Here is a 27,381-nt window from a genome sequence, read left to right on the forward strand (position 1 = left end):
ATTCCAGTAAACCCCTTCCCCCTTTTGACAGATGAGAAAAATCACTCTCAAGAGATAAAGAAATTTACCCCCGTCGCTCAGCTGATAGGTGGTGGTGTCAGATTTGGATGCCCATCCTTCTGACCTCAAAGCCTGAGTTTCTTGGATGAAATGAAAACTTGGGTGGCTTGGACCACTGGTCCCTGGGTCAGGAGGGTCAGGCACAGGGGTTCCCCAGGTTTGTGGGGTGAGCTGGGAAGGATCAGTGTCCCCCCTCCCCAACCCCAATCTGAGTAGATAGCCGGAGGTCATGTGCCCACTGCTTCACAGCCTTGAATTTCCTGAGCTTCCAGGTCTGGGAGGAGAGAAAGGAGGAAAGAGCTGGGCTGGGCTGGTTTGGGCCCAATTCCCAGTTAAACAAGCCACTTAGTTTCCCATGAGTGGCAGTTTTACCTGCCCCTGGTATTTGCTAAAGGGAAGAGGGGTTTCAGGCATCCCCATTTAAAGCGGGCCTGGGCTGACAAACCTCACATCAGACATCTTAAGCAGCTCCCAAAGCCTTCAACCCTCACACCTGAGACTAAGGCCTCCGCCCCAGAGGGGAAAACAAGGCTTCTTGGGCTGGGGCGTTTTCTGCCAGGTCATGAAAACAGGCCCGGAGTCGCCGGCTCCTCTTGGTTAGAAGCTTTATGTGGTTTTCAGAGCACTTTGACATGGTTAGTTCAAAGCACCCTCCCCAAAACCCCGCAAGGAGGGCAGGAAGTTTGAGGCACCGCCTCTCGAGCAGCCAAACAGCAGGTGGGTTCACCACCCTTGGACTCAGGTGGGTGAACGGAGGCTCCGGAGGTGATGCCTCGTCTCGGGGGCCACTTGGCCAGTTAGCCGCACAAAGACTGGGGCCTTTGCTTCCCCAGGGCCGGCGAAGACTGCTTGCATTTAACAACAGCGACAAAAAACACTCACCCTGGGACTTTCCTAGTAGTCCAGTGGTTAAGACTCTGAGCTTCCAATGCAGGGGGAACAGGTGAGATCCCTGGTTGGCCGCCAGGATCCCACACACTGAGTGGTGAAACCAAAAGTTTAAAAAAAGTAAAAGGGAATAAATTGTAAGCAATTAAAAATTATTAAAAAGGAAACAAAAACCATGCACCATCTCCCTGAACACACCTCAGCGCCTCCGTGCAGCCTGAGAAGCAAAGGTTTGCCAGCCCTCTTTCCCTCCTCTCACCAGACTCGACCTGCGTTCATGTGTTTATTGTTCCCGTGTTTACTTAGAACTTTTGCCTTGCAGCTCTGCATCTCTCAGTATTGCATGCTATTGTTTTACATGTTGCAGAGCAGCATGACCTGCTTGTTCTGTGTAAGTAGCCTCTGTTTGAGAGTTGGGGTGACCTGCACCAATGCCTGGGGCTTCCCTGCTGGCTCAGCGGTAAAGAATCTGCAGCTTTGGTCGTTGTGTTGGGAAGATCCCCTGGAGGAGGGCATGGTGGCCCACTCCGCTATTCTTGCCTGGAGAAGGAAAGAAAAGCCTGGCAGGCTAGTCGATAGGGTCGCAAAGAATCAGACATGACTGAAGCGACCTATCAGACACACAGGTATTGGGGAGGGAACACTTTTCCTCTACCTTCTTAGCTTCTGTCTTTTGAGGGTCTGCAGACGAAACCAGGAGCCGCATTAGTAAAAGAAAAGACAGATGTAAGCACATAAGTAATGGATTTCACAGAAAAATGTGACTCAAAGGGGCTTTAGGATTTAGGGCTTATATACACACCTTCTTAGTAAGGGAGGAGGAGAAAGGCACTTACTGGAAAACAAAGGACTCTGGAAAGACAAATGGGCCCTTAAGAGGAGAGATGAGAGCTAGGATGGTTTTGTGGCAGTATCTGTAGGTGTGGTGTGCAGATGCAGGAGATGTGGACTCCATCCCTGGGTTGGGAAGATCCCCTGGAGGAGGGCATGGCAACCCACTCCAGTATTCTTGCCTGGAGAATCCCCATGGGCAGAGGAGCCTGGCAGGGTACGGTCCATGGGGTCGCAAAGAGTCGGACACAACTGAAGTGACTTAACACACACACAGGTATTGGGGAGGGAAATCTTTTCCTCTACCCTCTTAGCTTCGGTCTTTTTGTTGTTCAGTTGCTCAGCTGTGAGAACTGTTTACAACCCCTTAAACCGCAGCACACCAGGCTTCCCTGTCCTTCACCATCTCCTGGAGCTTGCTCAAACTCATGTACATTGAGTCAGTGATGCCATCCAACCATCTCATCCTCTTGTCCCCTTCGCCTCCTGCCTTCAGTCTTTTCCAGCATCAGGGTCTTTAATGAATCGACTCTTTGCATCAGGTGGCCAAAGTACTGGGGCTTCAGCTTCATTATCAGTCCTTCCAATGAATATTCAGGACTGATTTCCTTTAGGATGGACTGGTTGGATCTCCTTGCAGTCCAAGGGACTCTCAAGAGTCTTCTTCAACACCACAGTTCAAAAGCATCACTTCTTCAGCACTCAGCCTCCTTTATGGTCCAGCTCTCACATCCATACATGACTACTGGAACAACCATAGCTTTGACTATATGGACCTTTGTTGGCAAAATAATGTCTCTCCTTCAGTCTTTTGGGGGTCTGCAAACTAAACCAAGAGCCACACTAGTAAGAGAAAAGATAGATGTAAGCACATAAGTAAGGGATTTCACAGAAAAATGTTACTCAAAGGGTCTTTAGGATTTAGGGCTTATATACACACCTTCTTAGTAGGGAAAGGGAAGGCGGAGAAGGACACTTACTGGAAAACAAAGGACTCCAGAAAGATAAATGAACCCTTAGGAGGGGAGATGAGAGCTAGGATAGTTTTGCGGCGGTATCGGTAGGTGTGGTGGGCAGACTTCTTGTCTGTGATAGTCAGTCTTCCCGGCTTGCTCAGGAGGAGACTGCTGACAACTGAGTTCTCCTGGAAGGTTCTGTTCTTGGGCAGATGAGACTTAAGGGACTCAAATGCCGTCTGTCCCAGGTCCTGTGCCAGAGTAGTGTATCCTGGACACCTTTCCAAGTATCCTTCTCTGGTTCTCTTCCAAGTCCCAGTGGGCACAGTGGGTAGTATGGAGGCCCTTTATGAAAAGGCCCCGTGTTGCCCATGGAATTGCCAAGGGCCCCTCTGGCCCTCCTGGAGAAGGAAATGGCAACCCACTCCGGTATTCTTGCTTGGAAAATTCCATAGAGGAACTTGGCGGGCTACAGTCCATGGGGTCGCAAAGAGTCGGCCATGACTGAGCACTGAGCACTTTAGCACCTCTGGCCCTGTACCCGCTGTGGGAACTAATGATACTCCCACCCCACCCCTGGCTCTCCTGGTGACCCAGACGGTAAAAAATCCTCCTGCAATGCAGGAGAACTGGGTTTGATCCCTGGGTTGAAAAGATCCCCTGGAGAAGGGAATGGCTACCCACTCCAGTGTTCTTGCCTGGAGAACTCTGTGAACTGAGGAGCCTGGCGGGCTATGGTCCCTGGGGCCACAAAGAATTGACCGCAACTAACACTTCACCCCCACCCCACTCACCCCCTGTGTGTCTCTTGGACACACCTAGCTTAAGCTTAAATGTTATCGCCATCTTGCCAAATCTCAAGGGTATTATATGTGTCTGTCAGTCCTAACCGGCTACTCACAACTCAGGCTGTCCATTGGGATCCCCTGAGAAATTTTTAAATTAACCAACGCCTAGATAAGTTAAATCAGAATCGCTGGGGAGGGGGCCTGGGAATTTGTATTTCCTGGACGCTCTGCTTAGGTTTGAGAACCTCTGAGCAGAAGCCACACAAACATCCTGCTCTTTCTACTTGCTTGTCCTCTTACTCCCCAGTTCCAGACCCTCAGTCCCGCCTCTAAATGCCAAATCGTGTATTGCTGGACTGAAAAAATTTACCATCTTAGCTGCTTAAGCTTTTGTTTTGGTCCTAATTTCAGTGGAGGGTAAGGAGGTCTAGAGTGTCACTCATAACGTCGGCCTGGAGCGCCCCCACCTGGAGGTCCTCCCTCCTGACACGCTGGGTTTCTGTTCGAAATCAGTGCAGGATAGGATTGTTTTGTTGTTGAGAGTTCAGGATTTTGGAAGGAGGATGGAGTAGTGGGGTTGGAAGTGTGCCTGGGGCTACCGCTCAGCTACAAAGTATCCATCCCAACCAGAATAATAGAGTTGGCTGCAGAGAGAGTTAAGATATCATCAAATAATTTCTGACACATTGTTGATGTAATGATAGCTTTTCAAGAGGAAAAAGGAATGTGTATTAAAGGTGCCTGCCAGGGGTAGAGGCAACCTGACCATGAGGCTGGGAGGAGTGCTTCTTAGAAAGGAGGAAATGGGGCCTTCCGACTGTGGAGTTCCACAAACATTTACAGGGGCCGCTACCCAGGAGCCAGGGAAAAAGGTGAGTGAGTCAGCTAGGCAAGTGCTCCAGGTCAGGATGTGAGGTGAGAAACACGAAAGCGGGCAGGGGTGGTCATAGCTGATGGAACACCTGGAGGGCTTCTTGGAAGTGGTGACTTCTACCAGGGGATTTTAGGTACAGTTTGGGAGACTTGGGGTTCGGGTGAAGAGCATAGGGGCCTTGGAACACAAGCATGCCTAGAGGTGTGGCTGAGCCAGACGGCCAGTCAGGACTGGAGGTGGCAGCCTGGGGGTTGTAGCTGAAGCTGGTGACAAAGGTAAGGCCAGCCTCTCCTGAGATGCGGGGAGAGGAGACTCCCGTATCTTGGGGGACGAGGCGAGGAAGGTAGCTGGGAGAAGCTCCCTGCTAGGAGGGGTGGTTAATGCATGCCACGTGCTGCCCCCTGAGGTCACGTGGGGTGGAGGAACTGGAGGTCAGCCATGAGGATTGTTTCAAGAGGTCGGTTTTAATGGTGAAATGGGCAGAAGCCAGATAGCAAAGGTTAAGGAGTGAGTGTGCGGTGAGAAGGTGGAAGCCGCAAGTGTAGACCAACTGGTACGAGGTTGGGTTTTTGGGAGAGGAAGAAAGCAAGCCTACGGTTGGAGGAGGGAGTGGGGCCAAAGGAAGTGGGGGTGGCCTTGTTTTTGAGATGAGGGGCAGCCTGAATGTTCTCCCTAGGTCAAGTTGAAAAGGAACTGGGCAAAAGAAAGATGTCAACCCAAGGTGATAACCAGCCCCTGCAAACATTCCTCTACTGCAGAGAAACTGCGTCAGGGTCCCCTCCCTCCTCTGTGCACGCCTTGGCCTTTGCCCTGGGGCTGTGGGGTCCTCACCCCCACCCCCCGCCGCAGGAATGACGGTGGGGGGGGGGACTTGCATGTGGGGCAGCACCTCCTGAGGTTGGCCTGCCTCTGGGCACCTGGGCCCCCCACCCCTGGGGGCACAGGGCTACTTATGCTCCTGGCTCACTTCAGCCCCCAGCCCCACACTTCAAACCCACCCAGCCCTTCCCCTGTCCTCCTGCAGGGGGCAGAGGGGGGAGCCCGGCGACCTGCCCGCAGAGGAGGGGGAGGGGTATTTTTCTTGGCATTTGATGGAAAGCATCTGCTGCATCCCGTGGGGGTTTGCCCGGGGAGGGTTGGAAGGGAGTTGGCGGGAGGGCTGAGCTGTGTGCTCGCCACCAGGCTTTTGGGCTTGGCAGGAGGAATGCTCCGGACCTGGGAACTGGGGTGGGGGTGGTGCCTGTGTGCGTGAGTGTGCGTGAGACAGGCAGGAAGGGAGGGCACTGTGTAACCACTTCCTTCTCCCCCGCTGCTGCTGCATGCTGGAGCCAGCGTCTTGGGCATCACTTGCGTGGCCCCGCTCTGCAGGGCGGGTGCCTCCCCCACAGGATGCTGAGCTCTTCACCCAGTTGGCCGGGCTGGAGGTGGAAGCCTTGACGTGTCCCTCTGTGACTTCCAGAGTGGGACCCTCCCGCCGGACAGCCGATGCAGGCGACCTTCTCCCCCAACCCCCGCCGGCATTCCTGAGAGAAGATGGTGGAGTCTGCTCATGGGCAGGTGGAAATGGCCCACAGCATCCCTGTCAACTTGTCACGGACACCATGGGACAGCCCACACCCCCCCACCCACCACTGCACATCAGCTGGAACCCGGCGAAGGGGGTTTCTTTAGCTTTCTGTGGATGAGTCCAACTCCCTCTCCCAAACCCCAACTAATAATAGGTCTGGGAAGGGTCTGGCTCACAGGTGCGTGGCCTGGAACAAATTCCCGTCCCACTCTGAGAGTTTGTGTCTTCATTGCTCATGCAGAGGCTCTCCCTCTGCTCCAGGAAGCTCCTAACTTACAGGGGTCGAGTTGCAGACTGTGGGGCCGTACAAGTTTCTTGTGGTTGCTGTCCCACCTTAACCGCACACTCAGTGGCTTCAAGCAACAGAAATTTATTCTTCTTACAGTTCTGGTGGTCAGAAGTCTGAAATCAGGGACGCTGGGCAGGGCTGGCTCTGTCTGAAGGCTCCAGGGGGAGACACCATCTTTCCTCCACCTTCCAGTGGCTGCCTTCGCCCTTGGCTTGTGGCCACGTCACTCCACTCTGCCTCCATCATCACATGGTCATCTTCCCTATATTCTTCAAGTTCCCTTCTGCATCCCTCTCTTAAGGACCCTCGTGATTACTTTAGGGCCCCAGCCACATAATCGGGAGAGCCTCTGCATCTCACAGTCCTTCATCATCTCTGCACAGTCGGTCCTGCCGGGTAAGATCACATTCAGAGGTTCCGGGAAGAGGGGGCATGATATAGTCTCTCCCAGGGCTCCCAATTTGTCTTGGGGCCCCTCTGGTTTTAAGGTATAAAACAGGAAAGCAAACTGGCCCCAGTGAAAGGACATATTAAATTCTTTTTCTCTTTAATTTACTGTGAACACACAGCTTGTTGGGTAACCGTCACCGTTATCTATTTCCAGCATATTTCCTCACCTCAGTGAAAACCCCATATCCATGAAGTGGCACTCCCCAGCCACGGCTGCCCCTGCCTCGGTGACCACTGCTTTCTGTCTTTATAGATCATTTTTTAATCAGTGCAGTTCTGTGTGACTTTGCAGTTAGTAACCAGAAGCATGTTGAGGTACTTATCGGATGCAAGGGAAGCCAGTGCCTGGATGTCTGAGTGGGAGGATTAGGAGTGGAGGTAGTTTGGGTGTCCAGAAGGGTTCCTGGCTCTAGGCTACTGAGGAAACTTCAACAGCTGAACTCATTCTTTTTTTTTAAAGAAATTGTTTATTTACTTATTTTTGGCTGTGATGGGTCTTCATCGCTGCATGCGGGCTTTCTTTAGCTGCGGCAAGCAGGGACTACTCTTCGTTGCTTGGGCTTCTCATTGCAGTGACTTCTCTTTGTTGCAGCTCTCAGGCTCTAGAGCACAGGCTCAGTAGCTGTGGCACACGGGCTTAGTTGCTCCGCGGCATGTGGGATCTTCCCGGACCAGGGATCGAACCCATGTCTCATGCTTTTGGCAGGCGGGCTCTTTACCACCCGGCCATCAGGGAATCTCCCAGCTCACTCTTAAGCCACTGCCTTTGAGTCAGGGGTTCATCCTGGCCTGAGCAACCGTGAGCCAGGTAGGCAAGGGAAGCCCAGAAAGGGATGTGTGGGCAGTCACAGAAGACCATCTGACCGGTAGTTAGCGCACATTTGGCAAAGCGGCTTCTTAGGAGAAGCTCTGCTGTGTCTGATGGTGGAAGCTGAGAATCATGTCCCCTTGTGCTGTGCTCAGTCGTGTCCGACTCTCTGCGAACCCCAGGACTGCAGCCCTCCAGGCTCCTCTGTCCATGGGATTCTCCAGGCAAGAACACTGGAGTGGGTTGCCATGCCCTCCTCCAGGGGATCTTCCCTACCCAGGGACTGAACCCAGGTGCCCCGCGTTGCAGGTGGATTCTTTACCATCTGAGCCACCAGGGAAGCCCTCATGTCCCTTTACGTCCTCAGAAAGGGGACACTGTCACGTAGGGATCAGTGGCCTCAACAGAGGCCTCAGCATCTCACAGTAGATGCCGTTGTGTGTCCTGTAGCACCGCTGGTGTGGCTGCGTGTGTGATGTGAAAAATGATCCAGATAAACCTCTCTCCAAGGGTCTGCTGTCATCTCAGGATGAAATAGAATATAGAGAGCTGTGCTGTCCAGGACAGTAGCCTCTGGTTGCCTGTGGCTATTGACCACTTGAAATGTGAACAGTCCAAATTGAGAGGTTAGGTAGTTATAAAACACACACTGGAGACCTCCCTGGTGGTCCAGTGGTTGAGACGCCACGCTTCCAATGCAGGGGGCGTGGGTTCGACCCCTGGTCTGGGAACTAGATCCCACATGCCTTGTGGCCAAAAAAGAAAACAAAGCATGTATCTATTTCAAAAGTGTTTATGCTGATCACATGTTGGGTTGATAATATTTTGGCTCTGTTAGTTTTCATAAAATGCATTAACATTAATGTTACCTGTTTCTTCTTATATTTTTTTACTGTGGCTACTAGAAACTTGAAAATCACGTCTATGGCTGGGCTATCTGTGGCCGGCCTTCGGTTTCCACTGGAGGATAGGACAGACAGCTGCCCAGGCATCAGGCCGCTCCCCCTGGATGCCGAGTGTGTCCTGAGCAGAAGTGGACTGTGAACAGTGCCGGGGGGCAGACGTTCTGTGTTGGAAAAGCCCCTGGACCGGGGGGCTTGGAGAGTGCAAAAATACTCTCTTCTGTGCTCTGTGGGCCCTGGTCAGTGACACGTGAGGAGAAGTTGTAAGAGGAGCTTGGCATGTGTACAAAGTACCCAGGCTGCCTCCCGGACTCGTGATCTGGGGGTTGGGGATAGATGGCAGGCAGGGTGAGAGATGAACTTGGAGAGCAGTGGTGAGCGCCCAGGAGGGGTAGCGGGCCCTGGGAGTGGACTCTGGGACCAGAAAACTGGGGGGCACAGTGAGGCCAGAGGCTGGAAGGAGGCTCCGAGGGGAGCACTGCGGGGCCAGGAGGCTGCCAGGGCAGGCGTGGAGTGCAGGTTCCATGTTAATTAACTCTGACGCCTGGCCTGGCCTCCCTTGTTGCTGGTTCCTGGACCTGCTTTTTGGGGCCCAGCCAAGTAGGCAGAAGAGTCGACTCATTGGAAAAGACCCTGATGCTGGGAAAGATTGAGGGCAGGAGGAGAAGGGGGCGGCAGTTGGATGGCATCACTGACTCAATGGACATGAGTTTGAGCAAACTCCAGGAGATAGCGAGGGACAGGAAAGCCTGGTGTGCTGCAGTCCGTGGGGTGTCAGAGAGTTGGACACTGAGCAACTGAACAAGTGGGCAGGTTGTCAGGAGGGGCTGGGCCCTTGCAACTGTCTGGAAATCACCTTCTTGGAGGAAAAGGATTTGTATTTGGGGAGCGGCTGCCTTTCCTGTTTCTGGACATACACGTGTCTCACTTTAATTCTTGCAGCTGGAGTTGATCATGCCCATTTTACAGATGGGGAAGGTCCAGGCCAGCAGATGCTGAGAAATAAGTCAAAGATGGTTGGAGGGAAGGGGCCTCCATCTGATATTGACTCTGAGGCCCATCTTGGGATCCACCACGGCCTCCCTCCCAGTGAGATGCGAAGAAGGGCTCTGGACATGCATTTCCTCTCCCTGGGTACTCCCCCAGCTCTGACCAAGTGCCTGGAGACCAGGGGCAGCAGCTCTGCATGGCCACTCCATGTCGGAGTTGGGAGGGGTTTGCAACACAGGCCCCTGAAGACTTTGTGGCAAACCCCCCAAACCTCAGAGGCCACTGGGGGGCAAGCTGGCCGTCAGGAGTAGGAGTGGCTACTGCTGGGAAGGGCTGGCTGCTGAGGGACCTGGTGGTGGATGTGGTCAGCCTACCCCTAGCCTGGCCGGTGGGGTGGGTGCCGCTGGGTCCTTGCCCACTAACCATGCGGGGGATCTGGGAAACCTTGGGTGTGGCCTGGCCCCTGAAGGCTGAGCTGGGGGTCTTCCTCCTGGAGGCAGGAGGATGGACTGGCAATTTTGCACTTGAACTAACCACTCTCTGCCCAAGGAAGACCCCCCCCACACACACCAGCCCCCAGGAGCTGTCTCTTCCTGTGGGAGTGGGCCTGAGCCAAGTTGGCCCCGCCCATGCCTGGGAGTGACTCACTCCCTCAGGGGTCAGAGGTCGAGGCACAGGATGGATCTGGCCGATCCCAGCGTCCAGCAGGCAGGCCCAGCCCCGACAGGGACGCTCCCAAGTTCCCTCCTCAGGGGACCACCTAGCCCATCCCCTGAGGGGGGTCTCAGCTCTTCCCAGGGGCCCGCAGGGAGGGGAGAGAGAGGAGGAGACTCCGTGAGTCATCCCCAGGCCCTGAGGGGCTGGAGAAGCACAAGCGGGATCCGATAGTAATCTTCGGAGGCTCCAGGAAGAAGACGGGGCTCAGGGTGAGCTGGCCGCCGCCGGTTCCTCTCCGCTCCCCTCCCGGGTCATTTCCACCAGTGCACACACGGCCAGGCTGGCTCTGCTCCGACCCCCAGCTGCCGGGAAGCCTGGACCTCCTGGGGAGGGTGGCCTGTCATCTGAGCTGCTGGAGTGGGGGAGGGGGGTTCAGGACCAGGTGGGGGGGTACACCTGGCAGAGAGGAAGCCAGGGCCGGGCGGCAGGGAGAGGGTGCCCGTGGGCAGCAGCAGGTTCTTGGCATCACCCGTCCCTCCACCCGAGCAGGACGGGCTGGGCCGAAGGGCAGCCTGGCCGTCTGTCCAGGTGAGCCTCTTGCCTCCTCTCTCTCCCTCTGGTGAACCACGTCACTTTTCCTTTTGGGGGGGTGACTCAGGCCGGCTTGGGCAGTGGGCTTCTTGGCGTTCCGCGGGCACAGCTAAGGCACCCGGGGTGGGGGTGGCTGCCGGGAGGTCCCCTTCTCTCCTCCTGCCGCCCCCCCCCCCCCCCCACTCCCGCCGCACCCCTCGCCCTGCCCCTCCGGAGCTGCTGCCCCGCCGAGCCTCCCTCTGCAGGGAGGCCGTCGCGGTCCCTCCCTACCTCTGCCCGCGCTCTGGGAGGCTCCTTGTTCCTCGGCCACAAAGCCCCTTTGATCCTCTGCTCGGCTCCGAGCCATGTGACCCGGTGGGCGGGCCGCGCGCGCAGGCGGCCGGCGCAGCCCGACTCAGCTGCTGGGTGAGTCCGCGCTCCCTTTGTTCCCTCCAGCCTCGCTCCGCTCGCTGGGGGCTCTCAGGTGGTCTGGCCGCCGGGCAGACCCCCTCCCCCGCGCCCCAGGGCTGAGCTGGAACGGCGCCTCCCCAGAGCCCCGCCAGGCCCGGCCACCCCCCACCCCCGACAGCCGGCGGGACAGCCCCCCTGGCCCCAGGAGCGGGGCGGCGGGAGCTCGGTCCTCCACGCGGGCCCAGATTTTCCGCCGCGGAGCAGAAGAGTACGGCTTTGTGTCACAGCCGAGGCTTTGTAAATATTTGGCCGGCTACCCGAGTGGTTAAGTCCGCCTCGGCCAGCAGTTTCTTGGAATCCGTTTCCCTTTCGCAAGGGGTCTTCCCTGATATTCCTGGAGGGCCGGGAGGAGATGCTGGTGGGCCACCGCTGCCTCTTCAAACTGTCCCATCCAGATTGTCAGCCGTTAGGGGTAGGCGGGTTAGCGGAGGACCGGCCGGAGATCAGTTTCAACAGACGCTTAGAAATGCCGGAATTGGAGACCTCGAGGACAGAATTGTGTTCCGGGGGAGTTTGTGCTGCAGCTTGTCTGGATTCCTGGGAGGTGTTTGGGACGTTCTTGATGTTCCTGGGAGCGGACTGGAGAAGGGGGCAGTGGGGAGTGGTGGGATGGGTTGCTGGCATGCTTGTGTTTGCTGGAGGATGGGAAGGTATCTGCCTCGCCATGCCCTGCCAGGGAGCGGGAGTGAGGGAGCAGCATCTCCAGGACGTGTCTTGCAAAGGGTTTTTCTAGCTGAGAAAAGTTGGGACTCTGGTCCCGTAGCCCCCGGAGCTCCAGTTCCATAGCTGGGCCAGCACGTCTTCTCAGGCACCCAAGAACGGGGGGCAGGGAGGGCAGGTGCTGGACAGGCAGAGCCATCTGCTCTGAAAGTACATCTGCAATGTCCCCTGGGGGTCGACTCGGCTCCCAGGCTGCTGATCTTCATTCTCATCTCCCTCTCTTTCCACCGCCATGAAATCTGCTGGCATTTTTGTATGAGGTTTTGGGAAGCATCTCTGCTCACCAAAGAGAAGTTTGAGATTCCTTTCCTGGAGAAGAATGTGCCGCCCGGCAGCAGTCTATATGGCGGGTTTCTGGTCCATGCAGTGGGGTTCTGGTCCATGCAGGGGGTTTCTGCCTGTGGGGACAGCGCCCTGGTTGGAATTCTGTTTGGATCCTGCCTTGGAAAGTCCTGCTGGGGAGAAGTGAGAGAAAGGCCCCTTTTTTCATAATGGCGTGCTTCCCGCCCTTCGTTCATTGTTGTTTTGCCTTCAAACTTAGGGCTTCCATGGGTGTTTACATACATGTCATTTCTCTTTGGCAAGCCAGAGGCTCCTTTTCAGGAACTAGAAAGAACAAGTTTGTCTGACCATTTGGGGAGCGGGAAGCTTGTATCCACGTGAGGTCTTTGGAGAGAGGGCATGCCCACCTGACTCCTCTCCGGTCTTCTCTGGGTTAGGACGTGCCTGGGAAAGGACATGGCTTCTTCTGTGGCTGACCTCTTTTTACGCCCGTCTCGGGGGACCTGTGTGGTCACTGACCCTCGCCCACCCCTCCTGGGCATCCCTACTGCCCGCCCCCCGTCATTTCCGGGTTGTGACACCTGCAGTACTATTGGGTCTCCTGGTTTGTGTCTGTATTTCCGCCAGGCTCTGCTCCTCGAGGCCGGCACTGTGACGGGGATGACTGGCATTTGGGGAGGAACTACTGTGTGTGTGTGTGGGGGGTGCACCGGGCATTCTGTCCTGGAGGAGACAGAGCCCCATTCTGGGAAGGGGGCTGCCACGAGGCAGAATAAGAGCTCATGGTGTCATTGGCCCCCACCAACACCAAGCCTTGGGGGGACCCTATGGGGCTGTTCCCTGAGTGCCAGGTCCATCGCCCCAGGCCTCCAGGACACGGTTCACCAGGGCTTTCACCCCAGAAGCCCTGAACCCCTTAAGACAACCAGGATCCTGGGGCTGACTTACTGGCTCACCCTCTGCCTGCTTCCGTGGCCGCCTCTTGCTCTCCCCACTTCCTGCCTTGTCACCACCAGCCTGAACGGCTCTCGTCAGATAGGGCAGCTTTGCAGGAAGGAGGCGTCCTAGGGGCTGAGATGCATTCGGCAGAAGGAGAGCCCCCCCCCAGCAGCGTGGAACGGCGCTGGTTTCCTGTGGTGTCAGAGGTCTCTTAGGACGCTGGTCACCCCTGCACAGTCACCCCCCCGCATGGCTCACTCCTGGGCCGCCTTTCCCAGATTGCCGATGGCTCTGGGCTCCCTGCCTCTCCCACTGGCCGAGCGTGTTGGAAGCAGGACTTTATTTCAGCCTGTGAGGGTGAGGACAGACGCTTGCTGCCACCCCTGAGTCCCTGGCCAGGGTCCTCTGCAGTGGAAGGCAGTCAGCCTTCCACACCTGCTGTGCCAGCTCCATCCCTCTTCTCGCCTGCCCCCAATCTTGGCTTAGCCATAGATGCTTCGGGGATTGGAGCTGGGGTCCCAGCTCCCCTCAGCCGGGGTCTTGAGGAAGATGCTTCCAGCAGGAGTCATAGCCCTTGGCCGGGACTCCCCTCCCAGACTTCTGCCTGCCAGCACCAGGCTTAGATTTGTTTGTTGAGTACCAGCCTGGATCCCGGGACAGGTAGGGACCTGTTCTCAGCGGCTCGGTGGAGCCTCCTGACGCCTTCCCAGGAGCGCCCCCGAGGTGGTGGCCAGGCAGCCAGCTCTGCAGCCGAACCTGTTGGCTCTGCAGCCTGGGGAGGCGGCCAACAAAGATGCCGGTCTGATCCACAGCCGGGAGGGCGCCTTGCCCCAATTGGTGGGCCCTCCAGTCTGCCCACCTCCCAGCGGGCTCCCCGCGGGCCCTGTTCTAGGGCTTGCAGAGCGGTAGGTGGAACATCTGGCCCTGGGGTGTGGGTGGGTGGGTGGAGTTCTAACTTGCCACTCTCTTTTATCACTACCGAGAGCGGGCGAAGGGCTTACTGCTAAGAGGCCTGGGGAGCTCTGATTCCACCTCTGCAGGGGCCTGAGTGGCCACTTGGCCTCACCTGGGCTCACCTGTCCCACACAGGAGCTGAGCTGCATCATCCCACCCACCCATCTGTGCTGCGGGGCTGGCCCTTGGTGGCAGGGGAAGGGCAGCGCAAAGCAAAGGGCCTGAAAGAGGGAAGATGAACCAGTTTGCTTCCTCTCCCTTCCCGGCCATTCCAGTGTAAATAAACCCTTTAACCTGTGTTTAGTAGCCAGATCATAGCAGAAGCACCCCATTTCTTATTACTCTGCTGAAGCTGGGCGGGGAGTTGGGACAGCACACAGCCCGTGAGATGTCAACTCCTGAGCATTCTGGCTGCTCTCAGAGGCTCCGGGTTGGGGTTCAGTCACCCACACTGACCCCCACGGAGCCTTCGTGGAGGAGGGGTCCACCCTCTGTTTCTTTGCTTCCGGCACGGGTGCCGCAGGGCCTTCCGGAGCCATGTGCCTTGGAGGGGGACCCCTGGCCCCGTCCTGCCCTGCGAGTGCCAGGCACCGAGTGCCCAGTGAGGCAGGCGGTCACTCGGACGAGCGTCCTTGCTAGTGTCCCCGGTGGGATGCACACACCCGCACCTCCTCCCGCCTCCCACACCCTTATCTCTTATCTTATCTCCCAGGCCTGTCGCCAAGGCCTCTGACAACAGATAAGGTTTTCCTTTTCCACTGCCTCCAGGTGAGGACGTCTGTGTCCTGCGTGTGTGTTGTGCCCCGGACCGTGCTCCTGTGTTGGGCTGAGCCCTCGCGGTCTTCATGGAGGCCTGGACGCTCCTGTTGTCTCTGAGTGGAGGCGCGAGCAATACCGCGTGATCGCGGTGTTTCATCTTTTATTCAAACGCTCTGTGGTTCCTGTGAGACAGGCAAGCTTCAGAGAGCCTTGTAAGAACAGACATTTGTTTTGCTCTCTTTTCACGGGCGGTCCTTGGAGCCTTTTTTTTTTTTTTTTTTTTTAAAGAGAAAGGACCGAAGAGCAGCGTTTCTTTGGTGATTTGAATATATTTTCCTGGGGCAGGGGACTGGATCAGATGACCCCGGGCCTGCCTCCACGCTCTGGTGCCGTGGGAGCCATTGGGAAGTGAGAACAGGATCCCAGGCTTTTGTTCCTCGGCTGCCTGGGACCAAGGAAGAGCTGCCAGTTGCTGGGGTCAGTTGTGGGCCCCGGAGACGAACGACAGGTGGACAGCGGCCCCGTTGAGTTGGAGTGAGAATCCTTGTTGATTGTCATTTGAGGGCTGGTGGGGGCTGGTGCGGGGGGGCCAGGGAGTGCAGAGAGCGGTGGAGGGTGTCACCGCACACCCCCCGGCAGGGGAGCCCTCCCTCGGCCCTGCAGTGACGGAGGGCTCAGAGCAGAGGGCCCGGGGCCACTTTGCAAACCGTGTGCTCTGCTGACGTCTCTTGAGTCACCCCAGTGGCTTTACAGTCAGCCCACCAGCCCAGGAGCCCCACAGCCGGCGCCGGCTCCCAACCACGGGTTACTTGGGGCCAGGTGCCTGGGGCCCCCAGCCTCCACGTCCAGGAGTGTCACTTACGGGACCTTCGTCACCAGCTGGGGGGGCCGCCTGCCTCCCTCCCCACATGACCGAGGTGGGCCCCGAAGCGAGGGGAACGGTGGGTTGGGACGGGTCCGTGACGAAATGCCATCCTCCCAGACTGTTACTCATGGGAAGAAGAACACGTTTTAAGAGGCATCTGTTTTCCGTTGGTTTAAGTGCAGTTGTTGAAAAAGTGGGGAAACCGAAGGTCCTCCATGTGTCACGCGCTACCCGGGAGGTGCTGAGGGCAGGTAGGAAGGCGCGCCTTGGCGCCTCTTGGCCTCCACGGCTACCAGGGGCTGGAGTGCAATGGTGAGGAGCACAGTCAGACCCAGGAGGGGGCTCAGGAGGTGGGGGGGGCGCCCCATGTCCATGTGGCAGCTGCTTCTCACACGGCTCACCTCCGTGAGGGCCACCCCCACACAGCACCCCCTCCGCAGATGCCTACTTCCTGCTTCCTGCCTGCCTGGCGCAGAGCTGCTCAGCTGTCCTCTTCCATCTTTCCAAACTCTTGGCCGCCTCCCCAGCTTCCTCCAGGGCCCAGTGTGGAACCGGACGGCCCGGTCCTGTCTCCCCGAGGCTCCGGGGACCCCGTCTGTGTGCCAGCAGCCGCCTCTGTCCCCTTCACTCTTTCACTCCTTCATGTGTTCATCCAGCAACGCTTTGGGAGGGGGGAGCCATCTACTCTACATCTGCTGAAGAGGTGCCACTGTGCCTGGGGCCAGGCCCCTCATGGGCCATGGAGAGCTGGGCGGGTGACCCCGTGTGCACCTCAGTTTCTGCATTCAGCCTGCTGCCAGTTCACCGGCTTGTGGGGAGATGTGTGAGTCGGGTGGGGGAGTTGGTCCTCGGGTTTTGTGGGTACAGTTGAGGCGAGAGGCCTCTCTGTGGGCTCCCCGCCTCCAGCTCACCGTGTGGCTCCCTGAGGACGGCTGGAAGCAAAGAGCTGATTCACACCACAGGGCACCCCAAAACCCGAGTGCTAAAGTTATAATTAAACCTCGAGAAACCTGGTGGCCCCTCCCCCCTGAGGCCTGCACCACCTCGTAAAAGTGGGGCTTCACTTGATTCTCTCTCGTTGTGGCTTGTTTGGCATCCTGAGGGTTTGGGACGGGGGTGGAGAGAGGGCTTGGGCCTCTAACGGATTTGGGGGGGGCCCAGGAAATCCGGTGGTGGCCCCCAGCAGTTCTGCAGTCATTTCCTCCGAACTAGCTAGCGCTCCGGAGAAGGCAGTGGCAACCCACTCCAGTACTCTCGCCAGGAGAATCCCAGGGACGGCGGAGCCTGGTGGGCTGCCGTCTATGGGGTCACACAGCGTCGGACGCGGCTGAAGCGACTTAGCAGCAGCAGCCAGCGCTCAGGACTCTGACCAGCCTCAGCACCTGGCTGGTCAGGCAGGCGGTAGCGGGGTGCAGGTGGGTGCTGGCCCATGGCGGCTGCACCCCGCTGGTTCAGGCACATGGAAGGGGTCTGAGTGGATGTCCTGGGTAGCAAAGGTTTTCACCTCTTGTCCCTCCTGCCCAGAGATCCGGGATGAGCCACGTTCAGCCTTTCTGATTGCTGACTGGCTGCTTTTGCTGCCGCATCCCCCTCCTTTCAGGGTGAGGCTTCCTTCTGTAAACAGGGCTTGCTTCCGGGTCGTTCTGTGACTTGACAGGTTCTAGGCCGTGACGCTGAGGCAGGCCCCTTGTTAAAAATTCATGGTGAGTCCTTACGAGCACTGGTGGTGTGAGGAGCGGGCTGCACAGGTGGAGAAGTCACTGGAATCACCCCCCAACACACACACAAACACACACACACAGGCTGCTGAATGGAAAGGCGGGGAGGGGTGTGCAGGCTGGATTGGTGTGGGGTGGGGTGGGGGGCAGCTGTGGACCAGAGGACAGCGCTGTCGTTCTGGTTCCCTGGGGAGCACAGTCATCGGCCTTCTTGTTGTTGATGATAACTTTATGGAGATATAATCCACATTCCAGAAAATGCTCCCTTTTATTGTGTACAATTAATGGTTTCCCGTATACTTACAAAGTTACCATCATCACCAATTCCAGAATACTTTTGTCACCACCCCTCAGAGGTCTTAAGTCCATTAGTGGTCATTTTCTATTCTACTCCCTGCTTCCCAGCGCCTGCAACCACGAATCTGCCTTCTCTCTGTGAATTTGTCTATCATAGGTATCTTCTAATAGTAGAATCATGTAGTAAATGGCTTTCTTTTTCTTTTTTTTTAAACGGGTGGCCTTTTGTATCTGGCGTCATTCACTTAGTGTAATGTTTTCAAAGTTCATCCGTAAGTAATGTGTCCATGTTCCATTCCTGTTTATGGCTGCAGTATTCCATTTTGACAGTTGCACCATGTTGCGTTTGTCCATTCATGGGTTGATGGGCATCTGTGTGGGCTGTGTCCACTTTGTAGCTCATGTGAGCACTGGGGTCCAGGTTTGGGTGGGCAACATCTGTTTTCATTTCTCTCGGGGACCCGCACAGTCAGTTGGGAACGCTTGGCTCACCAGCCCCCAGTGGGGGTGCACTGTTGGTCCCTTGGGCCCACTCCCAGTGGCTGTGAGCACTGTATGTCAAGTCTGGAGTCTGTGTCTCTGTGCAATTGGCTGGGGGTTCTTTGGTTTCACTGTGAGTCCAGGGCCAAGCTTCGTGGAACAGGATGAATCAATGAGGAATTAATGCTGGGAGGAGTTAGGAGTGGGATCAAGGAGCAGAGGAGCCTGTTGGGTCCTGCCACTGACTTCTGATTTCCTTGGCCTGCACAGGGCCCTGGACAAGGCAGGAAGGGAAGGAAGGCTTGTGTGTCCTCTCCAGGGGAGACGGGGCTCATGACAGTGAGGTACTGGCAGTGAAAGAGGAAGTGGGTGGGAGGAGTGGGCGGGGTCAGACCCCTCCCCCAGTGGGAAGGTGGGGGCGAGGATGCAACCCCCTCCCCATTCCTGGCGGGAGCGGGAGGTGCATCCTTCCTGGGCGGGTGGAAATGCAGGGCTTGGGGGAGGTCGGCCTCTGGGGTCCAGGGAGGGTGTGAGGGTGACTGCTCTTCCCCCCAGAATCTGCAGGAGCAACAAGCTACACCCTTTCTGGACTGTTGTGTGCATCACAGGCAGAAAAGTTAAGCCGCAGAACGAATGCGTGTTCTTGTCTTTTTAAGCCACCGCACAAGTGCATCCAGCAAAGACTCACCCGTGTGCACGTCTGGGCGCCTGCTGTGTCCACTCTCAGCATCACGCCCTCTGGGAGCGCGCAGGGGAGGGCCCACTGGCGCGGTCCCGGGAAGGCGGCGGGGCGGTCCGGCTTCCTCCCGCCTCCTCCTGGCCCTCCCCGCCCTCCCGGCAGCTGGAGGGGGCCTGTGCTCCTCGCCAGTTCACAGGCAGAAATTACCATATGAATGTGGCTCCTTCCCGGAGCCGCCGGTTGGGGAGACCTGGGAGGGGACAGGCTCCCACCCTCGGGGGCTGGGAGGGCCTCCAGGTCCTGTGCTGACTGAGGCGAAGCTCCTTCAGAGGCACAGATCGATCGGTTGGAGGACTCCGGACATTCTCGGTCCACAGTAGGTCCCCACCGGGTGTGGAGGGTGTAGGGGGTGGATTGGGAGTCTGCCTGTGGGCCTGCTGGGTCCTAGGAAGTGTGGGAGGCCCTGGGGACCGACAAGCCCGTTTCTTTTAACTTTCATCTCAACTTGTAGGAGAACGTGTTGTTACTATAGCTCTTGTTATTTTGGTCTGATTTCAAAAGTGTCAGCTAATTATGGCAGGAAATGTAGAGTCTAAGGAAGGATGTGAAGGCGAGGATCGGATACGATAAAGCAAGTCTGAGCGCTCTGTAAACTGTAAAGTGCCGTGCGCAGGCCAGCCCGGATGGCGGTCAGCCCTCCTCTGATGGCCCAGCCCGGCCTCTTGTGTTCCTGGCCGAGCTCCTGGGGGCCAGGACCGAGTGCTTTAGGGGCCTTCTGCAGAGCCCTGCTTGGGTCGTGATTAATACTGTGCCAGCTGACCCAATCACTGTTAAGTTTAGGCTGCTGCTATGTCACTTTTCACTGCGGGACAGCAAATTAATGGATGCCTAGCGCCTGGTGGCCCGGCCATTGCACGCAGGGACCCAGTCCTCGCCGTAGCACTGGCCAGGTCAGCTGCAGTGCAGAGAGCGGCCTGGCTGAGGTTTCAGGGTTGAGACAGAGCCCCGGCTGGGCCCAGGTGTTCGGACCTGAGGTCCCCCTGCCCATGCCCAGGTGTTCGGACCTGAGGTCCCCCTGCCCACGCCCGCCCCTCCAGCACCCCTGCCTGCCCTGCCCAAGCTTCAGGGAGAGACCTCACATGCCCTGAGGCCCCAGTTAGGGGCAGGTGAGGAAGCGGGCGGGCTTCCCAGGTGATGCTAGTGGTAAAGAGCCCTCCTGCTAAGGCAGGAGACATAGAGACATGGGTTTGATCCCTGGGTCAGGAAGATTCCCTGGAGGAAGGCATGGCAACCCACTCCAGTATTCTTGCCCGGAGAAGCCCATGGACAGAGGAGCCTGGCAGGCCCCAGTCCATAGGGTGGCAAAGAGTCAAACATGAACACGACTGAAGCAGCTTAGGGCACAAGCACGAGGAAGGGGGTAGGGGTTAGGGGCCGCCCAGTCTCCTCTCCCTCTGTGGGCACTCCCGTTCTCCCACTGATGGTTTCCTGAGCAGAATTTCCTGAATGGGCAAGAGCTGTCCCAGGAAGTGCATCCATCCTTCCGCCGAGATGCTTTGTGGTTCCAGAAGGGAGATGGAAACCGGAAATCGTTCACATCTCATTCACATGCCGGCACACGCGGAAGGCTGAGCTGAGGGAAGCCCGGGGAGCCCGTGGGAAAGGATGCAGGCCAGCACCGCGGGAGCCTCGCGGAGGGGCAAGGGCTGCAGAGAGGCCGCCTGCACCGACCTGGGAGCAGCGGCCCCTCGATGCTCTGGGAAGAGAGGAGGGCGGGAGGCAGCAAGCTGACCTTTCATTCACTCATTCGACATCTTACGTACTGGGCTGTGGGATGTGTGAGGTTTTGTGAGCAGCAGAGGAGACAGACCTTGCAGTTGCAGGCTGTGCGCAGGGGCACTCGGGTGGAGAACCAAGGGACACCGGGAGTCTCCCAGAGCAGTGCCAAGGGAGGCCCTCTCTGGGGAGCCTTGTTTGAGGAGAGGAGCCAGGGAGATGGTGCACATGTCGAAACTGGAGAGCCGGGCATGGGCTTCTATTTTATTAACACATGCTCTGTGCATTGGCTGTGCCAGGCTCTAGTCTCTGTGCTTTGTAAGTATCTCGTTTGGTCCTCACAGAACTCTTACAAGGCAGATATTATCTCGTATTACCCAACAGAAACCTGAGGCATTGAGAAGTTAAGTTACTTGCTCAAGGTCACATGGAGAGTCTGGGATGGAACAGGGTCCTAACTGCAGGATTCTGGGGCCTTGGGGATCTTGTGTTATCCCAGGTGCAGGGGGACCTGGTCAGGCTTTCAAGCCAGGGGAGCAATGTGATGAATTTGTTTTAAACAGGCCTTCCTGGTGCCTTGAGATGGATAGACCCTACGGTGGGGTGGGGCGTGGGGGGCTTAATGGAGATGACTTGACTTGTGGGAGCCATGGAGGTTGGGAGGCCAGGTGACTGCCTTCAGATATGTTGGATTCAGATTGATAGGATTTGGGTGGATGACTGGATGTATGCTAATGGAAGGAGGGACCAGGGCTGGCCCCTGGGTTTCCAGCTGTAGTAACTGGATCAGTGGAGATGCCAGTACTCATGGGGGCAGGTGGCATGGACGGGCCCAGAGCTCAGTTGGCGGCATGTTCAGTGGGAGGCATCCAGGCTTCACTAGGGCAGGGGCCAAGGATACCCAGCTTTGGGCAAGGGGTCTGGCACAATGGGCCATCTCTGCTGAGTCATGATTGGCTCTGGTTATATGAATCTGGACAGAGGTTGGCATTTGATGCTTAGAGCATGGGCAGGATCACTGGAGGGAGTGTCCAGCTAGGACCAGACTGGTTCTATACGTGGAGGAGTAGCCAGCGAGGCAATGGAGAACCCGGAGACAGAGGAGGAGCAGCAGAGGAGAAGTTGGGGTGACCCCTTCAAAGGGCTGGCGGCTCCATTTGGCCAGAGCCCCAAGTCCAGCAGTGCACCCAAGGTTCGTGTCATGCACATTGCAAGCGTGCAGGAGCTGCAGGAAGTGGGACTCTGCCTGGTGTCCGACCCACACGGGGCTCGGGAGTGTGTGTGCACCCTGCCTGTGGCCAGCATCTCCCGTGGGCAGTGTTTCAGGGGTGTTGCACGTGTGTCCCGAGGGGGTAAGGCATGCTGTCCACACACACTGCTTTTTTGTGGGGTGAGGCTGCAGTTGATGGGTGCATGTGTATCCCTGAGCTCACCATCCCCATCTCGCTTCAGGGAGCATTTGACCTTGTGGCTCAGGGTGTGTCCTAAGATGTCACAGACCTGCCCTGGCACATCTGCTCTGCCCAGGTGCTCCCCTGGGAGAGCAGGGGCTAGGCACTGCATGGGGTGGGGAGCAGGGGGGCCTTTCCAGCAGGCAGGGCTCCGGGCAGCCCCGCGGGCAGGTGGGCACAGCCTAGGCAGGCTTTCTGCAGAGTGGACACGGAGCGAGCCGTCTGAGGGGCCGCGCGGGTTCCCAGGCTCTGAGTGCTCTGCTTCCTGACCCCCTGACCTCCTGAGTAGGAAGAAGCTGAAGGTGGGGAGGGGGGACATGACTTCAGCGGCCTCGACTCACATCAGCCGGGAGCTGGAGCTGCCGGTGGACGGTGACATGGTTCAAAAGGGTCCAGAGCTGCTGAACCCTTCCCACCTTCCCCACAACCTTCCCGGCCCCTGCAACTAGTGGTATGAGGTGTCCTCCATCCTTACGCGGCCACTGGTCAGGCTTCTGCTCCTGGCCTAGAACTCTCCCCCCCTGCCCAGCCCCCTCCCTGGCCGTGCCTTCAGACCCCCGCCTCTCTGAAGGGACCAGGGTGGGTAGGGGGCCCTTTGGGGGGGTGGGGGAGGAGAACTTATTAGGCAGCATCTCGGAGCCTGAGCAGATGATCTGATAAGAGAATTGCTTGGTATCTTTGGGGAGGGGAGCTCTTTTCCTACTTAGATCCTGGCAGGGGGCCGCTCTCTTGCACCCCAGAGGACCCTGTCTAGTTATTGTTATTTTACATGATCTCATCAGTTGCAGGAGGGGGCGCCCCCAGCCTCCCCAGCACGGAGCTCTGGTGTGCGTCTGCTGACAGTCCTGCTGATAGGAGAGGGGGCTGGGGGACTCCACCCCGTGACAAATGGCCACTTTCCACCCATCTGTGGGGGAAGGTCTTCTCTTTCTAACTTTGCGAACACTTGCCAAGAACTAACGGAATCTCTGTGGCTGACCGCTTGGACGCGGTGGGCGGGCTGGATTCTGGGTTTGCCTTGGGGCAGGGTCCATCCTGCTGGAAGGTTCCCTGGGCCGGGAGGCGGCTCGGGGGCACATTCCCTGAGCCTTCGAGGCGAGTGTGGGCGGCGGAACACGGAATGAAAGATAAATCCCTTGACACAGGAAGTCGGAGGCCTCATCCCTGGCCTCCTCCGCCTCTCGGATTCGGCGGCACTCGGTTCTGCACACCGAGTTTTAGGAAAGTGCCTAGGACGTGGTGCAGGTTGGAGCCTGCTCTGACCAAAGATTGATGTCTCAATAGGCTGCTAAACCCGGGTGAGGAACTCTGCTGGAGGAGGGGGGCGGGAGGCGGGCTGGAAATGAAAGAACAGAAGGGGGCCTCTTCCAGAAGGGGGTGGGGGGTGCGGGCTGAACGTTGGATGCCGTCCAAATCTGGCTCCACCGACCGACGCCAATTGAAACCGTGTTGGCAGAAGTGAAGAGGTTCTTGAGATTCTTTCCCGGACAAAAGGGAAGATGTTTGCTTTAAAGGGTTAGCGAGAGACAAGGGCGGGCAGTAAAAGTGGGGATCACCCCCCGCTGGACTTTGGGGCGCCCTGGGCCCCTGAGTGAATAGAGTTGGGTGGGAGCAGGGGCCGTTCCTACCCTGTCCCCTCCCAGGTCTTGCAAAGGGCGCGGGGTCGTGGGAAGTCTTTCCACCCAATCTGTCCCTGCACAGAAACCCTGAAGCTGCGATTTTGTTTTGAGTCTCCTCTTGGGAAAGATCACGGGCTCCAATGGGGAGAGAGATGCAACTCCTGGCGTTTGCAAACTCCCGTCTTTCTTCGGAGAGGCCTTCGCCTTTGTGCTGAATCTCTAAGCCGGCTTTCAGGCCAGAGGGCAGGCGCTCAGATTTCTGGCCTCCCGGTTCCTCATCGGGCTTCGGGGAGACGCTTCCTGCCCTGTACAAAGTGTGAAGTGTAATTCGATTTGGAACTACTTATTGAATTAGATGAGCCGTGTACGCTTTAAAAATGCATGCCTTGATTCCCGGCCTGCACAGATTTGCAAAATTCAGTCATTTGTATTCAGTGTTTCCATCTTTAGAAGGGAGCAGGAAGTTCCCCCGTGACATTTATGGGGAGTTTGTAGTGGCTGGGGTAGGTTCACGGGGACACAAGGAAAAGCGGAATCTGGTAAATGGGAAAAGATTCTGTTTCAAAGCCCCGCAGGGAATGACAGCCCTTATCTCCCTGCCCATCCCTCACAGTTTTCTCCTTGGGCTCAGGGATGGAGACCAGCTGTTCATTACCTCTGCCCTTTCCCTCTTTTCCTGCCTTTGATCATCAAACAATTTTTTAAATTTATTTATTTCTTTTGGACTTCCCTGGTAGCTCAGCTGGTAAAGAATCCGCCTGCAGTGCAGAAGACCCTGGTTCGACCCCTGGGTTGGGGAAGATCCCCTGGAGAAGGGATAGGCTACCCACTCCAGTGTTCTTGCCTGGAGAATCCCCACAGACAGAGGAGCCTGGCGGGCTGCAGCCCATGAGGTCGCAAACAGTTTTGGTTGCTCTGGATCTTGGTTGTGCACTCGGGCTTTCTTTAGTTGTGGCGAGCAGGGGCTGTTTTCTAGTTGTGGTGGGTGCACGGGCTTCTCAGTGCAGCGGCTTCTCTTGCGGCAGAACACAGGCTCAGTAGCTGCAGACGCGCAGGCTTTGTTGCTCTGCGGCATGTGGTATCTTCCCGCACCAGGGATCAAACTCGCGTCCCCTGCATTGGCAGGCAAATTCTTATCCACTATACCACCAGGGAAGTCCCCCCACCCTGATTTTTTTTGTTGTTATTTTTCTTTTTTTTTTTTTTTTCATTCTTTGGCTGTGCCTCGTAGTTTTTGGGATCTAGTGCCCCAACCAGGGATCAAACCCGGGGTCCCTGCAGTGGAAACTCTTGAGTCCTAACAACTGGACCACCATGGGATTCTGTAATCATTTTTTTTAAAACTCTTCCTCACCCTTTTCTGACCATGGAACCCACAATATCCTTGTATGTTGAGAAGTTCCAATTCAGAAATAAAGTGATTAAATTCTAAGTTCTCGTTAGACCAGGTTAGTTTCATCAAGAAAGCTACGGGGTTCTTTGATGAACCCCACAAATTGTCCAGATTTATTCGCAATTTATTGCCTGTCTTCATGTGTACTTGTTTTAGGGAGAGACTCCTTATCTTTTAACAGCTTCTAAAAGAGGTTTGTGATACATCACACGAAAATCCTGTGCCAGATTGGATTCTTTGCTTGTAAGGGATTACTATGAATCTGCCTGGAAGTTTTGGCTGATGAACATTTGAATAAATGAACTTGTTCCTATGTGCCACCATTGTTTTCATTCAGACTGACCTCAAGCCTATATAGTATCTTCTTTTTGTTACTGTGTAATAGGTGCTCAGTAAATGTTCCTTAAATGTATCATTGTGATGGTCTTGGTCCACTGGGACCCCAGGATCTTTTTCTACTGTTCATTAACCATGTTTTATAATTGAAATACAGGTGATGGACAATATTATGCATTGTAGGTGTGTAATATAGTGATTCACACTTTTTAAAGATTATACTCCATTTATAGTTACTATAAACTTTTGACCATATTACCTGTATTGTGTAATATATTCTTCTGGCTTATTTTATACATAATAGTTTGTACCTCTTAATCCCCCACCCCTTTATTGCCCCTGCCCGCTTCCCTCTCCCCACTGGTAACTACTGGTTTGTTCTCTATATCTGTGAGTCTGCTTCTTTCTTGTTATATTCGCTAGTTTGCTGTATTTTTTAGTTTCCACATACTAGTGATCTCATATAGTGTTTGTCTTTCTCTGTCTGACTTATTTCACTTAGCATAATGCCCTCCAAGTCCACGTATGTTGCTGCAAGTGGCAAAATTCTTTTTTTTTTTTTTTTTTTATGGTTGGGTAGTCTTTTGTGTGTGTATGTGTACCATATCTTCTGTATTCATTCATCTGTTGATGGATACTTAGGTTGCTTTCACATCTCGACAATTGCAAAGAATGCTGCTGTGAACATGAGGGTATATGTATCTTTTCAGCTTAGTATTTTTGGTTTTTTCAGATATATATCCCGAAGTGGAGTTGCTGGGTCGTAGGATAGTTCTGTTTTAAAATTTTCAAGAAACCTCCATACCGTTTTCTACACTGCCTACCGCGGTTTACAGTCCCACGAACAGTGTATGAGGATTCCATTTTCTGCACATCCTCGCCAGCATTTGTGGTATTCTTTTTGATGACGGCCATTCTGACACGTGAGGTGATATGTCCTTGTGATTTTGATTTGCATTTCCCTGATAATTAGTGATGTGGAGCATCTTTTCCTCTGCCTGTCGGCCATCTGCATCTCCTCTTTGGAAAAGTTTCTGTTCGGTTCTTGTGCCCATTTTGTAATCAGGTTGTTGAATGGTATGAGCTCTTTATGTATGTTGGATATTAATCCCTTATACATCATTTGTTGTTCAGTTGCTCAGTCATGTCTGACTCTTTGCAACTCCATGGACTGCAGCTCGCTAGGCTTCCCTGTCCTTGTATGTCATGTCATTTGCAAATATGTTCTCATACTCAGGGCATTATCGTTTCATTTTATTGATGATTTCCTTTACTGTGAAAAGGTTTTTAAGTTTAATTAGGTCTCACTTGTTTACCTTTGCTTTATTTCCTTTACTTTAGGAGCCAAATCCAAAAAAATATTGCTTTGATTTATATCAAAGAGTGTTCTGCCCATGTTTTCCTCTTGGAGTTTTATGGTTTCTGGTCTTTTAAGCCTTTAATCTGTTTTGAGTTATTTTTGTATATGGTATAAAATACTGTTCTAATTTCATTCTTTTATATGTAGCGTCCAGTGTTCCCAGCACCACTGATTGAACAGACTGTCTTTACCCTGTTGTATATTCTTGCCTGCTTTGTCATAGATTAATTGACCATAAGTGTGTGGATTTATATCTGGGCTTTATAATATGTTCCATTCATCTGCGTGTCTGTTTTTACAGCCAGTACTGTACTGTTTTGATGACTGTAGCTTCGCATCAATAATATCGTCTGAAGTTAGAGAATGTGATTATTCCAGCTCTGCTCTTCTTTCTCAGGACTGTTCCTATAGCCATTTCTTTGACGTCTTTTCTAGGACAGTTACGTCTCCAAGGTCCACCCGCCAGTGTACATGTGTGCATAGTTGCAGGGTGAAGGCAGGAGACCATGACTGTGAGAAGAACCTGGACGAGGGTGGGATAGGGGAAGGAAGGCTTCATCAAGGGCAGGGGGGGCGGGAGCCTTTCCTGCAGGAAGAGTATGTGGTGGACAGGTCCCTATGACCCCAGCATCAAGCTTCTGCATGGATCCGC

At 55.4% G+C, this 27,381-nt stretch overlaps 1 protein-coding gene across 9 annotated transcripts in view; it reads left to right on the plus strand.

Annotated features, from left to right (window-relative positions):
- Window positions 1-27,381, plus strand: part of SEPTIN9 (septin 9) — a 177,138-nt gene that overhangs the window by 129,058 nt on the left and 20,699 nt on the right. Inside the window, exon 1 of one of the 9 annotated variants that reach the window (XM_065911013.1) lies at window positions 10,113-10,329. The exons of 6 other annotated variants lie outside the window; for them this stretch is intronic. The gene's annotated coding sequence lies outside the window, so the exon portion shown is untranslated. Of the gene's footprint in view, window positions 1-10,112; window positions 10,330-10,531; window positions 10,649-19,036; window positions 19,171-27,381 lie in introns of those variants that run through there. 2 more of the 9 variants (XM_065911015.1, XM_065911014.1) reach the window with 2 other exon arrangements.

This window comes from Muntiacus reevesi, chromosome 18, assembly GCF_963930625.1.
Source record: "Muntiacus reevesi chromosome 18, mMunRee1.1, whole genome shotgun sequence".
Taxonomy (NCBI): Eukaryota; Metazoa; Chordata; class Mammalia; order Artiodactyla; family Cervidae; genus Muntiacus; species Muntiacus reevesi.